The sequence below is a fragment of the Lichenostomus cassidix genome, chromosome 4, assembly GCF_008360975.1.
Source record: "Lichenostomus cassidix isolate B80296 chromosome 4, HeHo_3.0, whole genome shotgun sequence".
Lineage (NCBI taxonomy): Eukaryota > Metazoa > Chordata > Aves > Passeriformes > Meliphagidae > Lichenostomus > Lichenostomus cassidix.
This window is the reverse complement of record NC_139484.1, coordinates 1,165,295-1,182,565: the sequence shown is the minus strand read 5'-3', so window position 1 is coordinate 1,182,565 and position 17,271 is coordinate 1,165,295. Positions and strand designations below refer to the sequence as shown.

At 50.6% G+C, this 17,271-nt stretch overlaps 2 long non-coding RNA genes across 3 annotated transcripts; both read left to right on the top strand.

Annotated features, from left to right (window-relative positions):
- Positions 1-1,160: 1,160 nt before the first annotated feature.
- Positions 1,161-6,157, top strand: LOC146437646 (uncharacterized). 2 transcript variants are annotated; one of them, XR_014851457.1, is made up of 2 exons: positions 1,161-1,280; positions 5,119-6,157. It is a non-coding gene; the product is annotated as an uncharacterized LOC146437646 (long non-coding RNA). The 2 variants fall into 2 exon arrangements; XR_014851456.1 differs by having other exon boundaries at positions 5,114-6,157.
- A 5,172-nt stretch (positions 6,158-11,329) lies between these two features.
- LOC146437645 (uncharacterized) lies at positions 11,330-13,259 on the top strand. The gene is made up of 2 exons (XR_014851948.1): positions 11,330-12,231; positions 12,698-13,259. It is a non-coding gene; the product is annotated as an uncharacterized LOC146437645 (long non-coding RNA).
- The last annotated feature ends 4,012 nt before the right edge of the window (positions 13,260-17,271 follow it).

The following is a 17,271-nucleotide window of genomic DNA, read 5'->3' as shown; positions in this document are numbered from 1 at the left end:
GGTAGGTTTTGTGTGGAACTGAAAGGTGGTTTTCTTGCCTCTGGTGAGCTCTAGCTACATCCCCTTGAAGAAGAAAATGTGGAGGGAGTGGCAAGCATGGCTTTTAGACTGGATTCCAGTTCCTCCTGGTGGGTCTGTTCTGCTTGAAGTACAAAGAAACAAAATCTTGGAGTACCTCTCTGTTTGCTCACCTGTTTAGCTCCAAAGAGACACATTGGACATGAAATTCCAGGGAAGCTGCTCTGCATGTAGTGATTAAATAGAGAAGCACTTGAAGTGTTTCCTGTCTCCTGGTTTATCCTGTAACCAGTCTGGCTCTCCATCTGTATCCTATTTTGTCCTGGCTGTTGAAATACAGGCCTGAGATTGTTAAAAAGGAAAGTGCAAAGAGCATCCAACCGCAGAGGAAATAGTTATAGTATTTATAATAGTTTGCAATAAGTGCAAATAGCAGACTGTGTCTCCCTGCATTTCCTGTAGTTCTCCTTCCTGTTCTCACCTGGGCTGGAGAGATGTGCATGGCCTGTGGTTATCTTGTGAAAATGATGTTACCAAATCTGCCTGGAAGTTCTGATCATAGATGGCCAATTTCTAACACGAAACATCATCTTAATTTTGCCTTTTTGGTGTTCTTTATTGATGCTGCCCTGAATGGGCATCTCTGTGCTCAGACAGTGTTTTCCCAGGAGGAAGGTGAGCGTTGACCTCACCTGCACAGGTCATTTCTGTCAGGATGTGGCAGAAATGGTGTGGCCTGGCAAGGTATGAACATATTTCTGTATTCTGGAGTGCCTTGAAACCTTTCTCTCTCAGGTTTTTGAGATGTTTCTCTTTGTGGTTTCCTCTGGTCCAGCAACCTTGTTATCTCTTATCTAAAGTCCAGTGTCAAAGCATAACTCTCAAGTGGGGCCTGGGATGATGATGGTTCTGTTAAAACTAGGCAAATAATACAATAAGAAAAATTAGCTTCCTTTTTATTTCTGAAAGAGGTATGACTAAAAATCCTGGGAAAGGGCACTTATATATTGAGTATGGCTGTCACCTCTCATTTTTTAAGGGGAAGGCTTAATAGTGAGCAATGAGAAAAAATATGTGAAACCCAGGAACCTTTGACTTGCACAGTGGACTTAATTTTCCTTTTCTCCTCTCTTTCAGGACAGAAAAAAATCATTTCATTCGACCCAGCTATGCCCAGAGCTTTGGTTTGGGTTGGGTTTGAGCAGCCAAACCCAGCAGCCTCTATCCCTGCCAGCCTGCACTGGTCCTGCACATGCCATGGGGTAAGTCAAAGGGACATGTTTCCCTTTTCCTGTGTGTTGGCATTAACTCAGTAGGAAATGTTGGCACAGCTCTATGGTACACTGGGATCTTATTAAATTTATCCTTGTGCTCAGGGGTGTATGGTCCGAGGGATTGTATTGTCTTGTGGATTCCAAGGATGCCAGAAATAGGAGTGCATGTGGTGCCAGAGCTGTGTCACATCAGGTTGTGTTTCCCTCTGAGGACAGACTCTCTCATAAACCCATGTCAGTCATTTCTGCAGAGGAAAAATTATTAGCAATTGCTTATGATCCGTGGAGAATTTTCTTTGGAATTATCAACCAGAGAGTGTATCAAGGAAGAGCATTTCTTTTGGCTCTTTTTCTTGTTTGTAATTTCCTTTCTGATTTAAATTAGTTTTGTATGCTCCTGTTGAGGAAGCAACATGTTTTTACCTAAAAATTAGGGGTGGTTTTGGTTCTTTAGGGCTTTTTTCCCCCCAAAATGAGTCAGCCCTTGCATGAATAGTCCATGTTGTTCTACACACTTTGGTTATGAATCAGAGAAAGAAGTGAAATTGCATTTTATTATCTTGAATTTTTCCGAACAGAAATGGGAGGTTTTCTTGCCCTTTCTCAAACCACTCCAGGCACATGGGAGTAGCTCAGCGCTGGCAGAGTTCTTTGAGAAATAACAATATTTGAGAGCTTTCAGTGTTAATAACAACTCTGCTGTCTGTTGGTTGCAAAGATTCAATCCTACAGTCCCAGACAGATTAGGAAAAAAAGGAATGTCTCTTATTCATTGCAAATCTTCTATTTTTCCATGTGTACTCTTTCAGTTTTGCTGTATGATTTACTGTCAAGTACCTTTCTAACAAATGTTGAGAGAAATTTAGATTTAGGATTTGAATCTGGGCCTGTTCACTAGAAAATTTTGCAAAACCTAAAGGACTGGGGTGTTGACTGCTCTCAGCAAAGTTTATTTATTAATAACATGTCAGATTTCCCTCAGCTCTGAGCAGGACACTCCTGGGTCCATGCTGAAGACCACAATGAGGGCTGTGTTTAAGACTAATCTAAGTAAGGTCAGTGTTTACCTGTAGGTGTGACAGGCAAGGAAGCTTTTGGGGGTAAAATATGGGGTAATCTGTGGTAGAGAGAATGTACATTATGAAGCAAATTAAAGAAGTCAGTAGTTGAAAGGTAGGGACAGTTTTGTAGGTGAAGGTGGAGAAAATATTGAGAATAGAGAATTACTATTTTCAGTTCAAAATGAGGTAATAAGTAGTAAGCAGGCAGGGAAAACATCAGATCAGAATCTGAGATCAATGTTCATTCTCCATCCTGGAGTTTAAGGTAAATTGAGGCAGTCAGTAGTGGGAAGACAGGGAAAATTTTGGGGGTAAAACTTGAAATAACCTGTAGGGCAGAGAATGAACATTCTGAGGTAAAAATGAGGTAATCACTAGTGGACAGATAGGGAAAATATTGTGGGTAAAGCTTGAGTTAATCTCTAGGGGAAACAATGAACATTTTGAGGTGAAATGAGGTAATCCATAGTGGATAAGCAGTGAAAATTTTTGGAGTAAACTTGAAGTTGTCCGTTGGGCAGAGAATGCATATTTTGAGGTAAACTGAGGCAATCAGGAGTGCACAAGTAGGAAAACCTTTGTGTGTAAAATCTGAGGTAACATCTAACAACATGGAAGAGAATGAACATTTTGAGGTCATCTCAAGTAATCAGTAGTGTCCAGGCGGGGGAATTTTTGGGTTTGCTCTCAAGTAAGGTACAATGAATATTTTGGAGGTTAAACTCCAGGTAAAACCTCTGTTTACACGTATTCCCTGATGTCCTTTCACCTGCCTGAATTCCTTGCAGCTCCAAGCTGGGAAAACCTGGCATAACTTAGAGGGGACAAAAGGGACACTTCTAGCTGAAAACCTGGTGTAATTTAGAGGGGCCCCAACATGTGTTTGTGTAGTAAATGTGAGGAGATGTGGAAGAGAGGGAGGTGGCATTTTGGGGGAATAGCTGAGGGGAGAGTGCACATTTTGGGGTAAAAATGACGAAATCAACAGTGTACAGGAAAGAAAATTTGGGAGGAAAAACTTGCGGTAATCTTCAAGGTAGAGAATGATCAATGTAATGTAAAAAAAATGAGGTAATGATCAATGGAGAGGGAGGGGAATTTTTTTGGGAAAAGATTGAGGTATCTTCTGGGGGATAGAATGAATACTTTGAGGGAAAGAGGATGTAATCAGAAGTGGACAGGTAGAGAATATTTTGGGGGTAAAAACAGAGGTAATCTCTGGGGGAGAGAATGAACATCTTGTGGTGAACTGAGGTAGTAAGTAGTGCAAAGGTAAAAATATATTGGGGGGTAAAATCTGAGGTAATCTCCAGGATAGAGGATGAATATTTTGAGGTAAAACTGAGGTAATCAGTAGTGGACAGGTAGGAAAAATCTTGGTGAAATTTGTGATAACGTCTAGCAGAGTAAATCAAAATGTTGAGGAAAAGTCAGGTAATCAGTAGTGCACTTTAGGGAAATATTTGTGGCTAAAAAATGAGGTAATCTCTAGGGGAGAGAATGAGCATTTTGAGATAAACAGACATTCAGTAGTGGACAGAGAGAGAAAATTTTGGGGGTCAAATTGAGGTAATGTGTAGAGGAGAGAAAACAACATTTTGAGGTAAATTTGAGGTAAAAAGTGCTGGACAGGTAGGGAAAATTTTGGGGGAAAATCCTGAGGTGATCTGTAGTGGACAGAATGAATATTGGGGTAAGAGAGGCAATTAGTGGGCAATTTTGGTGGGAAAATAGAAGTAATCTATAGGGTCAAAATAAATGTTTTGAAGTTCAAATCTCCCTCTAGGGGAGAGACTGAAAATCCTGAGGTAAAAATGAGGTGGTCATTAGCAGCTAGGCATGGAAAATTTGGGATTAAAACTTGAGGTCATGTGTAGGGTAGAGAATGGGCATTGTGAGGTAAAATGAGGTAGTTAATAGGAACAGGTAGAAAAAAATCTTAGGTGCTGAGTCTGAGGTAATCTGTAATTTAAAGACGGAAAATTTTGATGGAAACTGAGGTAATCAGTAGTGTACTGGTAAGGTAAAGTTTTGGCCTTAAAAATTGAGGTAATCTGTAATATTTGGGTGAATAACCTGAATTTATCTGTAATGAGAGAATTATTATTTTAAGAATTAGATAAAGGTAAACACTGGGGATTTTGGTGGTAAAACCCAACTAATCCATAGGGGATAAGGGAATAAAAATAAACAAACATGGAACCAAGAGCATTAGTGAAGTTCCTGGGAATCCATTACATTGTTTTCATAGAATTTTAAGCAGGTTTTGAAGCTTTTTATGACATCAATGCATTTCTTCCTTTGGATTATTCACTCCAATAGGATTTGGGGTTTATTGGGGTTTTAACTCCCTCCCAGTGGCCCTGACACTGCTCAGGAGCTTGTAGGAAAAGCAGAGTCAGAGCTCCTTGGCAGGAACAGGTGTTTTCCCCTAGACTGGACAGGTGGGATCTGCTTTGGCTCCTTATGGAATCTGCTGGAATTGTACCTCTAGCCCAGAATTCCATGCTGAATTCCTGCTGGAATAGCCTCACAGTGCGTCACAGAACATGGATATTGGCATGCTGAGCTGCGCCTTTAACACCAGGTTTGTCAGGAACCAGCAAACATCCATCCAAAGAAGTTTGGTGGGATCAGGACAAGGACATGTCTATGTTTCACAGAATTTTATTTATAACCTTTGACCCCAGCCACACTGGTGTCCCTGTGGGGGACTTTACTGAGTTCCCTGGAGTTCAGCTGATTTTCTCCCACCCTGAGGTCAGGCTTCACTGGATATTTTAAAGCAGGAAAAGGTGGTGTCCAGACGTGATCCTGGCCTGCAGTGAGGCAGCTCCTGTGCCCAGGTGAGGACATCCATGATTTTGGGGTGTTTTGGGTATTGTCAGTGTGCTGCACTGTGCAAACCCTGCAGGTCCTGCACGTGCTGTCCTGCTCCCAGTCCAGAAAGGTTCTGGTTCCCAGCTGCTCCCTGTGGCCGTGCTGAACCAGCATCCCAGAGGCAGAACAGGCACCAACAAGACTCCAAATGGAGGATTTCTTTCCTGACAGGAAGTGTGTTTTTCATGGTGTGAGAGATATTTATATTTGCAGCATGGATCAACTGCAAAGCTCCCTGCCCACGGCACATCCGACTGCAGTAATTAATTTATGTCCATCCCCACCTCGTCCCAGCCCAGCCGGCCGCGCTCTCCCTGGCACATCACTGTAAAGTACTTCTGTATAGGAGTGAGAAATACAGATATTTATTACAAGTGGGTTTCTTGGCAGTATTTTATGTACTAAATATTTACACTGAGGGCAGGTGACTCTGCCTTTTGCCAAGATCAAATCAGGAGATGGAATTAGACGTTGTGGCATACGGATAGAGTGGAAATTGAAGCTGTTAACTGCTGTAGAGAAATTGTTAATCTTACTCTTTAAAAAAGGGTTTTTATCACAGGCCTCTCTCATTTCTCAGTGGTCACCAAAGTTTTGTGTGCAATTGCTGCTCTCCTGTTAAAGGTCCCCAGGTTTGAGCCATGCTGTGAAGACACTGGGGCCCCAAAGATCCAATGCTGGGGACATCCTGGTGGCCCTGTGGGGTCCCTCAGAGGAAATAAGGGTGGCATTGCCACCAGCAGAGATTTCAAGCCCTGGGGCCGCTGGGCCAGGACAGGCACTCCATGCAGGAGCATGTGACAATAAAACCTTCACCATCCTGAGGCTTTCCCTGCTTTTGGCATTTTGAAGTTTCCTCTTTTGTAGCCATTTCCATCCCAGGCAGGACCTCCCCCAGCTCCAAACAAAGATGAAATATTTTAACTGGGTTTTTAAAAATAGAAGTTTTGCCATTGGAGAATGTGAGTTGCAGAGAAATTGGGGGAGAGAGAGAGCATCAGGTCTCACCTGGCAGCTCTCAGATGAGCTGGAATTTATTGGTAGCAGGGAAAATGTGGCTGTTTGAAATTCCCTAAGTTCCAAAGGTACGAAGGGCAGGAAGTGCTGAAGGCACAGATGGGACCGGCCTGTGCTTTTACCCCCAGCATGGTCAGTGCCAGCTCCTGTGCCAGGTGTGCCCGTGGGGCTGCCAGTGACGGCATATGGACAGACAGGCAGCCTCTCTGGCTCCCAGAACATCGGAGGCACGAGGAAAACACCACTGCCGCCGTTCTCCCGGGCCCCGGCAGAGCCCCGGCTCCCCGCAGCCGGAGCGGCACCGTGCCCGAAGCCCCGGCGGGGTCCCAGGAGCGGCACGGCCAGACTAGGCTGCAGCGCCCGTCCCGGAGCGGCTCCTCCCGCCCACGGCGATCCAGGGGGCGGCGGGCGGGAGCCGCACGGGGCTGCGGTCCCGGGGAAGGCAGGCAGAGGCGGGCGGTGCTGTGCCCCGGGCTCGGCCGTGGCCATGCCGGGTGGCGCCGCGACGGGAGCGCTGCGGGGCTGCGGCGCCACCTGCCCACGCGGGGGCGCTGCGCTCGCACCGCGCTCCGTGTCCGCCAGAGGGCGCCGCGCACAGTCCCGGGGCTCACGGCGGGGAGCGAACCTGCGCCGGGGAAGCGCCGCCTCGCGGCGAGCGGCGAGCGGCGAGCGGCGAGCGGCGAGCGGCGAGCGGCGAGCGGCGAGCGGCGAGCGGCGAGCGGCGAGCGGCGAGCGGCGAGCGGCGAGCCCGCTCCGATCCCGATCCCAGCCCGCTCCTCCCGCACCCGGTCCGATCCCAGCCCGCTCCGATCCCGATCCCAGCCCGCTCCGATCCCAGCCCCGCTCCTCCCGCACCCGGTCCGATCCCAGCCCGGTCCGATCCCGATCCCAGCCCCGCTCCTCCCGCCGGGGGAGAGGCAGCACCGCCCGGGACACCCCGGCGGACGCCGGCAGGACCCGGATCGCCCATCCCAGCTCTGCCTTTGGGGTCCGTCGACCGCGTTCGGTCAACCTCGTCCCGGCATCGTAGCAGGAGGGGGCAGCGAGTCCACGCTAGCGTTTGGCCAGTCCCCACAGCGGTCTGAGCCCCAATGCCGCCTCGGCCCGCCGTCCCCGGAACCCGCAGCCCGCCCGCCGGCGGAGAGGCAGCACCGCTCCCGAGCGGACACCGGCAGCACCCGGCCCCGCACCCCCGGCCCCAATCGCGGCCCCGCCGCAGCGCCCCGGGCTCCGCGCGGTCCCCGCCGGGAGCAGCCGCAGGGCCGAGACCCGCTCAGGGCGAGGGTCCCCAGAGCTGGCCCGGGCGGGGCCATGGGGGCTATAGGGGCTATAGGGGCCAGGAGGGCTATAGGGGCCATGGGGGCCATGGGGGCTATAGGGGCCATGGGGGCTATAGTGGCTATAGGGCCTATGGGGGCTATAGGGGCCATGGGGGCTATAGGAGCCATAGGAGCCATGGGGGCCATGGGGGCTATAGTGGCTATAGGGCCCATGGGGGCTATAGGGGCCATAGGGGCCATGGGGGCTATAGGAGCCATAGGGGCCATAGGGGCTATAGGGGCTATAGGAGCCATAGGGGCCATAGGAGCCATGGGGGCCATGGGGGCTATAGTGGCTATAGTGGCTATAGGAGCCATGGGGGCTATAGGGGCTATAGGGGCTATAGGGGCTATAGTGGCTATAGGAGCCATAGGGCCTATGGGGGCTATAGGGGCAGGAGCGGCACGGCCTGAGGGGCTATAGGGGCTAGGGGAGCGGGGCGGGGCCAAGTGGCGCGTGCACGGGGCGGGGCGGCACAGGTGCTCAGGGCGGGGTCACAGGGCGCGCGCGGCACGCAGTCTCAGAGCTCGCTCGCAGCGCGCGCCGCAGGTGTGAGGCGTGAGGAGCTGCAGCGCGCCTGCGCGGGGCGGGGCCGAGGGCATTTGAGCTCCGGCAATCGCCGCCGCCGCCATTTTGTCCCCAGCACTCGGCGGTGGAGGCAGTGGCTGCTCGGGGCTCCCCGGAGGGGCCCAGGTGAGGTGCTTCTGTACTTCTCTTCATGTCTCTCTACTTGTCTCGACTTTCTCGCTGTCCTTCCTTTCTCCTCTTCCTCCCTTCCCCCTCTGCCGCCCTCCCCCGTCTGCCTTCCAGACCGCCCGCCCCCTCTCTCCCCTCCCTGCCCCACCCGGCTGCCCTCGCTGTCCTACTGCGCACCCCGACCAGCCCCTGCCCTCCTGCCTGTCCCCTCCTCACATCACTGCCCGGCCTGACTCTTCTCTCTGTTCCCCGTCTGTCCCTCCTGCCTGCTCCCTCCTCACCCCCACTACCTAACCTGATCCCTGTGTCTCTTCCCCATCTATGCCTTCTGCCTGCTCCCTCCTCATCCCACTACCCAACCTGTCACCTCCCTCTGCTCCCTGTCTGTCCCTCCTGCCTGCTCTCTCCTCACCCCCACTACCCAACCTGATCCCCGTCTCTCTTCCTACCTCCATGCCTTCTGCCTGCTTCCTTTTGACATCACTACCCAACCTGACCCCTTCCCCTCTTCCCCCTCTATGCCTTCTGCCTGCTCCCTCCTCACCCCCACTACCCAACCTGACACTTAGCTCTGTTCCTCCTCTGTCCCTCCGGCCTGCTCCTTCCTCATCCCACTACCCAAGCTGTCACTTCTCTCTGTTCCCCAGCTATCCCTTCTACCTTTGTCTGTTCCTCGTTTGTGCCCCTCCGCTTTCCATTCCCCACCTGCCCGGCCTCCCCCTACCCACCTCCTTATCCCCCCTGCTCTGTCCCCTTGATCCGCTCTTTGATCCCCTTATCCCTTTCTCTCTCTCCCCGCAGCCGCGGGGTTCGGGGCGCCGCAGAATAAAGCCCGAGGGCCGGAGCCGGCGCCCCTCCCTGGAGCCCCCACGGGGCCGGGCCCGCTCGGCAGGTCCCCCATGCAGGTCACAAGCACCGCCCGACACCGCCGGGGCTCCGGCTGTCCCCACATCACACCGGGGCTCCCCGGGAGGGTCGGGCTGGGGTTGGGGGTTTAGGGTGGGCCCCCTCCTCGGGAGGGGGTCCGGGGGGGTTCAGGGTGGGAGGGAGTGGGTTTGGGGAGGGTGGGGGGTGGGGTTAGGCAGGGCCCCCTCCGGAGGAGGGGGTCTGGGGTGGGAGGGGTTAAGGGGCGGGGTTTGCCAAGTGGCAGGAATTTTCTAGGAGAGCTCTCTAAGATTGGTTTCTGTAGTTTTCTAGATGGCCTGTCTTGGTTTGAAAGACAGGTGTCTGCCAAGAGAGGTTGAACCTTCCCCTAGAGCAGAGGATGTGATTTTCTTCCCCTCCTCCCTCCGAATTATTTAATTTTGTAAATCAAGGGCTTTCAGGCAAAGGTATGGGAAAAAGGAGTATCAGTTCTTTACTAGTATCTATAAACAAACAATAACAATAATAGCAAACCACAACTAGAACCAGAAAAACCAAACAGCAGATAACTTGGGAGTTGCCAAGCCTTTTCCCGTGTGGTGTAATCACGGTTGCAAGCAGCAGGGGCGCTGTTGAGCTCCCGGCCGGCCAGGGCAGGTGCAATGACTCCCGAGCGGCTGTAGGTGGCGCTGTGGCGCAGGGTCAGGTCACTGTCCGGCAACTGCAATGGCGGACGGGCTGAGGAACACGCAGCGCAGCAGGAACAGCTCAGGGCAGCGAGGGAACAGGGCAGCAGGAGCGGGCGCTCTCTCTCTCTCTCCGGCCAGCGAGAATTTCTACAGTCACAGCAAACGCTGTGGTCTCATGCGGCAGAGGGCGGGGGCAGGCAGCAGAGGCAGCCGGACTCTCCCGGCAGCAGCCACGAGGGAAACGCAGCCCGGGGGGGGGGGAAACGTGCCCTTCCCCGTGAGGAGAAAAGTTGAATCAAAGCTCACCCAGCCAGGAGGGAAGAGAAGCAGGGCACAGTTGGATTTCCTCTGGTAGCAGCTGGAAAGCCAAGAGCCAGCAGCCTCTACCCTCAGCGTCCGAACCACAAGAGTCAGTTCCCAGGACCGGCTCTCCCCCACCTTGCCCTGCCCAAACCTAGCCTTTGTCTTTTTACAAAAGGCTTGATCGCTCTGAACATCGGGCCATTTGTTGCGTAGCAACAGGAATGGGAAGAAATTCTCAACCCCCGACATGGCCTTACCTCAGAGAGCACAAATCTGCTCTTCCAGACTCACCCAAATATGAATCTGCCCACTTCCATCAGCCAGAAAGTGTTGAACAGTGCCTCCAGTGCAAAAACCACCTGCAAAGAGCATTGGAGCAAACTGTAATTGTGCATTTCAGGCATGGAACAAACCAGAACCTCCTGCAAACAGGAACCAAAATGCTTTTCCCTTCCCAGAAATCCTTCCCACCCAATTCCTGCTCTGATTTTTGTCTTTGCTCCCTCTGCTGCTCATCACACCCAACCTGGGACTGTGTCATGCTCAGCCAGTTCCATACCAAACACACCAAACATGTGCCTCCTTCCCATGATTTCACCCTCATTCCAAGATCCCCTTTTCCCAGGAATTCCAGCCCAGCCCAGGGCTCTCCCATTGCAGTGGAAAATTCCCATCAGGCATTGCCGGCCTCATCAGATTCCTCATGGGAAGAAGGAAAGAGAGGAAAAAACCTTGGAATGTTTTGTGGAGAGGGAAAACAAGAAGGAAGATGATTCAAAATCAGCCTAAAATTCCAGCACCTGGGAAAAGGGAATGCTCAACACTTCTCATTTATTCAGTTATTTGCTCATAGAAAATATTTTAAATACTTGGTAATTGAAGGGATTTAATGGATTAATAGGGAATTAATTAATAAAAGACCCTTGTCTGTGTCTTTCTGGAAGCAGCTGCTCCACGTTGTTTCAAAAAGCACCCAGCTGAACATTCTCCAAGTGCTTTTTAATAAATGTAAATAATATTCCGAAGCAGGGACAAAATGCCAGCAGTTGAGGGGTGGCTGAGCCATCCACAGCATGTAAATGAATTCCTGCCTGGATCTCAGGATTTGGATGTGCAGCGTTCAGGAATTAAAATGAGCCCAACTTGCACAGCCTGGGAAGAGCTTCCCAAAGCTCTCAAAAATCCCTTTTATTGCTCAGGTGGGAAAAGGAGAGGAGCAGCAAGGGGGAAGAGATGCAGGTGACAGCAGGATTTGGTGAAACCTGAAAATCCTGAATTTGCTGAATTCGGAAAATGCTGAATTTGGATTGAATTGAGGGCAAATAAATGAATCAGTGATGAAGGAAATTCAGGAACACTGGAGGATATAATTGGATTTACTCACAAAACAATTCCTGCGACTGGGAGAGCAGATCCAGCTGCCTCCAGTGGGAACTATGGAATTATTAAACCTGGAATTATTAAATTATTAAATATTATTTGGAAAGGCCTCAAAAGCCACGCAGTCCAGGTAAATGCCCCCTTCAGAGAGCTCATCCCAACCAGTTTGTCAGTTATTTCTGTATTTTCTTTGGCATCCAGGGAAACCACTGGAAGTCCAAGCATTCCCTGGCTTTGAGCTCATCCTTGGATTGCAGGTCTGCACAAGCTTTTGAACACTGAGCCAGGCTTTAGCCCTTGGGCACGTAAAGAGTCTCCCTGGTTTTATTGGGATTTTATTGGGATTTCATTGGGAATTTATTGGGATTTTATTGGGATTTTACTGGGATTTTATTGGGATTTCAGGAATCCCCAAACTGCCAGAGCAGGAACCTGCAGGAGCCTCAAGTGGCAGAAAATCCAAGTTTTAAGAGATTTAAAGCAGGGAAAAAGCTTCAATTCTGCCTGTGCTTTGAAGGACTCAGGGAAACAGGGGAGAAAAGTATTGGATATAATTCCAGAGGTCTGACAGTGCTGCGTTGGGAATATGAAGTGAATCCCAGCACCGACAGCTCAGGGAAATTCTTCTGGATTTCTTTTATTTATGAGACTCCTGAAGAGCCTCTCTGGCCTTTTGGGAAGCTGAAAAACTTGAACCAGCAGTGGGAATCCAAACACATTCAGCTCCAGGTAAATGAGATATTCCTAACGCAGCTTTTTTCCCCTGTGCAATATAACAAATGAGTTTACATCGTCTGACAAGTTGTCCTGGACAACAGCAAAGCTCGGATGGATTCCAGCTTGGGAGAAATGACAATTCAATATTCGGTTATTTCTGGAGCTCAGAGCTGGGGCAGAGCCATCAGTCCCAGCGTGTCCAGCCTCCCCTTGGGAATGGGCTGTGCGGGGTGGATCCTCAGCTGCGGCTCTGCTCCCTGCCCTCAGAATTCCCGAGGAACCATTCCCAATCCCTGGAGTCTCTCCCTGGTTTATTCCCGCCCTCTGTGTTTACACACAGTCGCTCCCATCCATCACCTCCCCACGGATCGCCCGGGAATGCGGTTTGGGGAAGCCTAGCGGGCTGTGCGGGCTGGTTTGGGGATGGCTGGAAGCACCCGGGGGAAGCTCCTCCCGAGGGAATCTCTGCTCCATCCAGGGAAAAATCCTGGCTGCCCAGCCCAGCCAGCCCTGCTCCAACCGCTCCGGCAGGGAGGCCAGGAATGAAGAATCGATGGAGCAGCGAGGAATTCTCTCAGCGCTCTGCCCACCGCCAGAGCCCGGATTGGTCCCGCAGCATCCCCGGCATGGCTTCATCGGGATGCAGCTCCAGGGCTGGATGGAGCTCCGGGAGCTTTGCCGTGTTGACAAACAGCTGAACTCCTGGCTGCTGCATCCTCCCCTGCCTGCTCCAGGGCTGGGATGGATCGCCGGGAGCTGAAATCCCTGAGGAATTCCGAGGCTGAGCCGCGGTTTGCTCACCGCAGGAAGCACAGCCACGTTTTTGTCTGTCGGTAATTGCAGAGCAAAAAGGGAAAAGGCTGCGAAATCCAGGGAAATTCTGCCACGGCAGCTCGGCAGAGCCCTGAGAACCCTCAGGCATCTTTTCCAAGCACCGCTTGGAATTTTCACCCGGAGATGATTCCCCATTCCCAAACCGACAGCAGAACCCAACCTTTAATGAATTCCCTTAATAAACTTACAGCACGTCAGGAATCGCACCGCGGCTTTTCCAGCCTCCTCCTCCCCGGGAAAAGTGTTGCCGGATCCCAGATTTTTTAAGGAATCCACGTCCATCCATATCCCGGCGGGCGTCCCACACCCCCGACATCCCTTCCCTTCGGCATTCCCGAGGGAGCTGGGAATGGACTGGGATTGAGCTGGGATTGAACTGGGAATGAATGAGCTGGGAATGATCTGGGAATGAATGAGCTAGGAATGAGCTAGGAATGAGCTGGGAATGAGCTGGGAATGAGCTGGGAATGAATGAGCTGGGAATGAGCTGGGAATGAGACGGGAATGAGCTGGGAATGAACAGGGAATGAATGAGCTGGGAATGAGATGGGAATGAGATGGGAACGAACTGGGAATGAGCTGGGAATGAGCTGGGAATGAGCTGGGAATGAGATGGGAATGAGCTGGGAATGAGCTGGGAATGAACAGGGAATGAATGCGCTGGGAATTCCCAACCCTGCAGGGCAATTCCCTTAGCAAATGGAATCCCTTACCAGCCGCATGGTGAAGTTTCCCGGGAGAAGGAAGCAGGGATGCTGCTCCTCCCACCGCCGGCTCGGCTGGAATAGCAGGAGGCAGGGAAGCTGCACAGCTCCGAGTTGAGCTCACTCTGGCGGCATCGGAGAAACCTCCGAGAGAGGGAAAAAATAAAAAATAAAAGGGAAGAGGCAGAGCGGGAGCGAGCAGCGCGCAGGCAGCGAGCTGAGGAACTGGCTGTGCTCCAGAGAGGGGATGGATTCGCTGTCATCCCGAGCCGCGGGAAGGAGGGAAATTCGGATTTCCAGGCGGCGCTGCAGGGAATCCGTGCAGGGATGAAGGGGGTGTGGGCAGAGCGCACGGAATACATCGATTATAGCTTATATTTTATATTCTATTTTCTAATCGATTTGATCTAGATAAACCCACCTTCCAGCACAAAATCCAAACAGCTCCTTCCATCCCCATGGGAATTTTATTGAACCCCAACCCGCCTGATTCCAATCCCAAATCTGCCCCTAAGTGGCTTCGCTGGGGTTTGTGGTGCTTTTCAGCAGATTCCTTTAGGGGTTTTCCCAGCGTTGCCAAAAATCCATTTTTCCAGAGCTAATTCTGGTGATTTCAAGCACGTGGTGAAAGAGCTCTGAACTTAAACTTGTGCGAATATTTCTGGTTTGGTAGGAAATAAAAGGGAAAGAAATAATAACCCAAAATATTAGCAACTGTCAATTTTTTTGTGGGCCAAAAGTCTCTATAAGGCACAGGCAAACAACCAGGATCACTAAGAAAGTGTTTAAATCTGAATTTATAGGAAGTGCAAAAATGTGGGGGTTTTAAACGCTGGTAGGGAATATGTATTTAATATTTTTAAATATAAAGATAAAATAATTTAAATATCTTGAAGAATATAATTTAATGATATAAAATAATTTAAATATATTTAATTTGGGAGGTTCCTCACGAACCCCAGCTCTGGCATGGCTCAGGGATGTGTTCAGGTATTTTCCAACCCTCTGTGCAAAAGGAATGTCAACTCAGGGAAAACTTGTAAATAAATATTTTTTTTGACACAAAAAGGGGAAAAAATCCCCAAAAACTCCACAGAGCGTGGGTTAAACTAGAAGTGAATGACTGAATTCAGCCTCTTCCACTCCACTGTTATTTGTTTCTATTTTATAATTATTGATTGCAAATCTGATTACAAGTTCAGTCCCTGTGAACAGAGCTCCCAATAATTCCAGCTCTCCCATTTGGGAGGGAAATTCCTGCAGGGCTGGGCTGGATTTTCCTTCAGCCCACAAAGAGAATGGGAAGTCAAGCCAAGCTGAGTAGCTGGAGGGATTTTTAGAGCTTGTTTTCCTCCAGTGAATAAATCATCCCTCCGTGGGAAGGGAATCCAACGGGAGCAAACAGGAATCCATCAGCGCCACGGCAATCCCAGGAAGGCGGAGCAGCTCCTGACAGAAGCCAAATATTTGGGATTTTTGGCAGCAGAGCCGTTCTTAACGCCAGCGATGTTGGTTCCTGGCCAGGGCTCAGCTCCAGCCCTGCTGGGGAGCAGCAGGAGGTGCCAGCTGTGCCCAGATGTGCCCAGCTGTGCCCATGGGAGCTCAGCAAGGCCAATCCCAACGATCCCAGCCCTGGGAATGTGGCTGTGTTGGGTGATCACCAGGGGACCTGCTCAGAATTTCGGGTCAGCTCTTGATCTGGAGAGGGGTGGTCTGTGTGGGGTGGAATGGTCCATGTGGGGTGGGATGGAATGGTCCATCTGGAATGGGATGGTCCAGCTGGAGTGGAATGATCTATGTTGGGTGGAATTGTCCATGTGGGGTGGGATGGTCCATCAGGAGCAGGGTGATCCATGGGGAATGGGATTGTCCATCAGGAGCAGCGTGATCCATGGGGAATGGGGTGGTCCATGTGGGGCAGAATGGTCCATCCAGAGCAGGGTGATCCCTCTGGAGTGGGATTGTCCATGTGGGGTGGAATGGTCCATGTGGGGCAGGATCATACATCAGGAATGGGATGGTCCCTGTGGGGTGGGATGGTCCCTCAGGAACAGGACGGTCCATCTGGAGCAGGGTGAGCCCTGGGCAATGGGATGATCCCTGGGGAATGGGGTTCCCCACCAAGCCCCCCTGCCCCGTTCCCAGCTCCCAGCCCTGCTCTCCAGGCACACCTGCAGCCCCTCTGCCCCACCCAGGCACACCTGACCCCACACAGCTGAGGGGTTTGGGTCACTCCTGGCTGTCCGCAGGCCAGCCCTGAGCTCCCTGAGCTCCTCCAGGAGGATTTGCTGCTCCACACATCCAAACCCGACCTAAGCATTGAGCTCTTCAAGGCTTTGGACTAAAGCTGTGCCTAACAGGGAGCCTGGAACTAAAATCTGATTTTCTGAGCCCTGCAAGGCTGACTAACCCCATGAAAAAATCTGATTTTCTGAGCCCTGCAAGGCTGACTAAACCCATGAAAAAATTTTATTTTCTGAGCCCTGCAAGGCTGACTAACCCCATGGAAAATCAGCCCAATAAACAGCACATTAAGCATGGATGGAGCTCAGCTCTGGCTGGGAACTGGAGTTCCACACTCCAGAATGCAATGGATTTGAATCTCTCTGCTCCCTTCCCCAGGGAGCTCGTCAGCCTGGGAACACCTGCTGGGAATGGTCATCAGCTCTGCCTGCAATTCCCACTCCTGGATGCTCTAGCCAAACCAAATCTCCAGGATTGCTCCCTCAGCCTCCCCAGATTCCCAGGAACAGCTCCTGGATGTCTCAGAAAGTGATTACTGAACTGCCTCAGTCAAACGTGGGACTGAGCTGGAGTTGTCTCTCCCCATCTGCCTTCAGATGGATTTATCCCACAGAAAATGGATCCTGGCTGTGCTCCTCGGGGGACATCACAGGAACAGGGAATTCCCTGCCGTTTGAAGCCTGAAATGCAGTTTTCCTGTAGCCACGAAGATGGGAAAACATCATTCCTGCTTTTAAAAGGGGAAGAATGGAAAACCCAGAGAGCTGCAGAGCAGTGAGCATCAGCTGTGTGGGGAGGTGGGACTAGATGGGATTTGGGGATGGAATTGTTCCCTGGGAGGTGTTTTCATAATTAAAAATCACAATTGATTTTCAAATGATGCCATTTCAAGAATTCTAAATTATCTAAATATTTTCAAGTAAACCCACATGAAAAATATTTCCAAAACATTTCCATCTTGGAAAATACTGGATTTAGACATGGAAACAGCCAGAGATGACTTTGGATACACCTGAGCATCCTGGAAACCCCATTTTGGTGCTGGGAAATTCCTCTTTCAGCTCTACCTGCTCAATTCAGAAAACCCAATGTGCAAAAAGAATTTCCTCCATTATAATATATATATATATATGTATATGTATATATATTTCTTTCTTTATATAATTTATTTATTTTTATATAATTTATAGATCAAGGGAATTATTATTTTCCTGGAACTCACTGTATAAAACACAGGGAAGTGAGGAATGACTGATTCAGGTGGAATCCC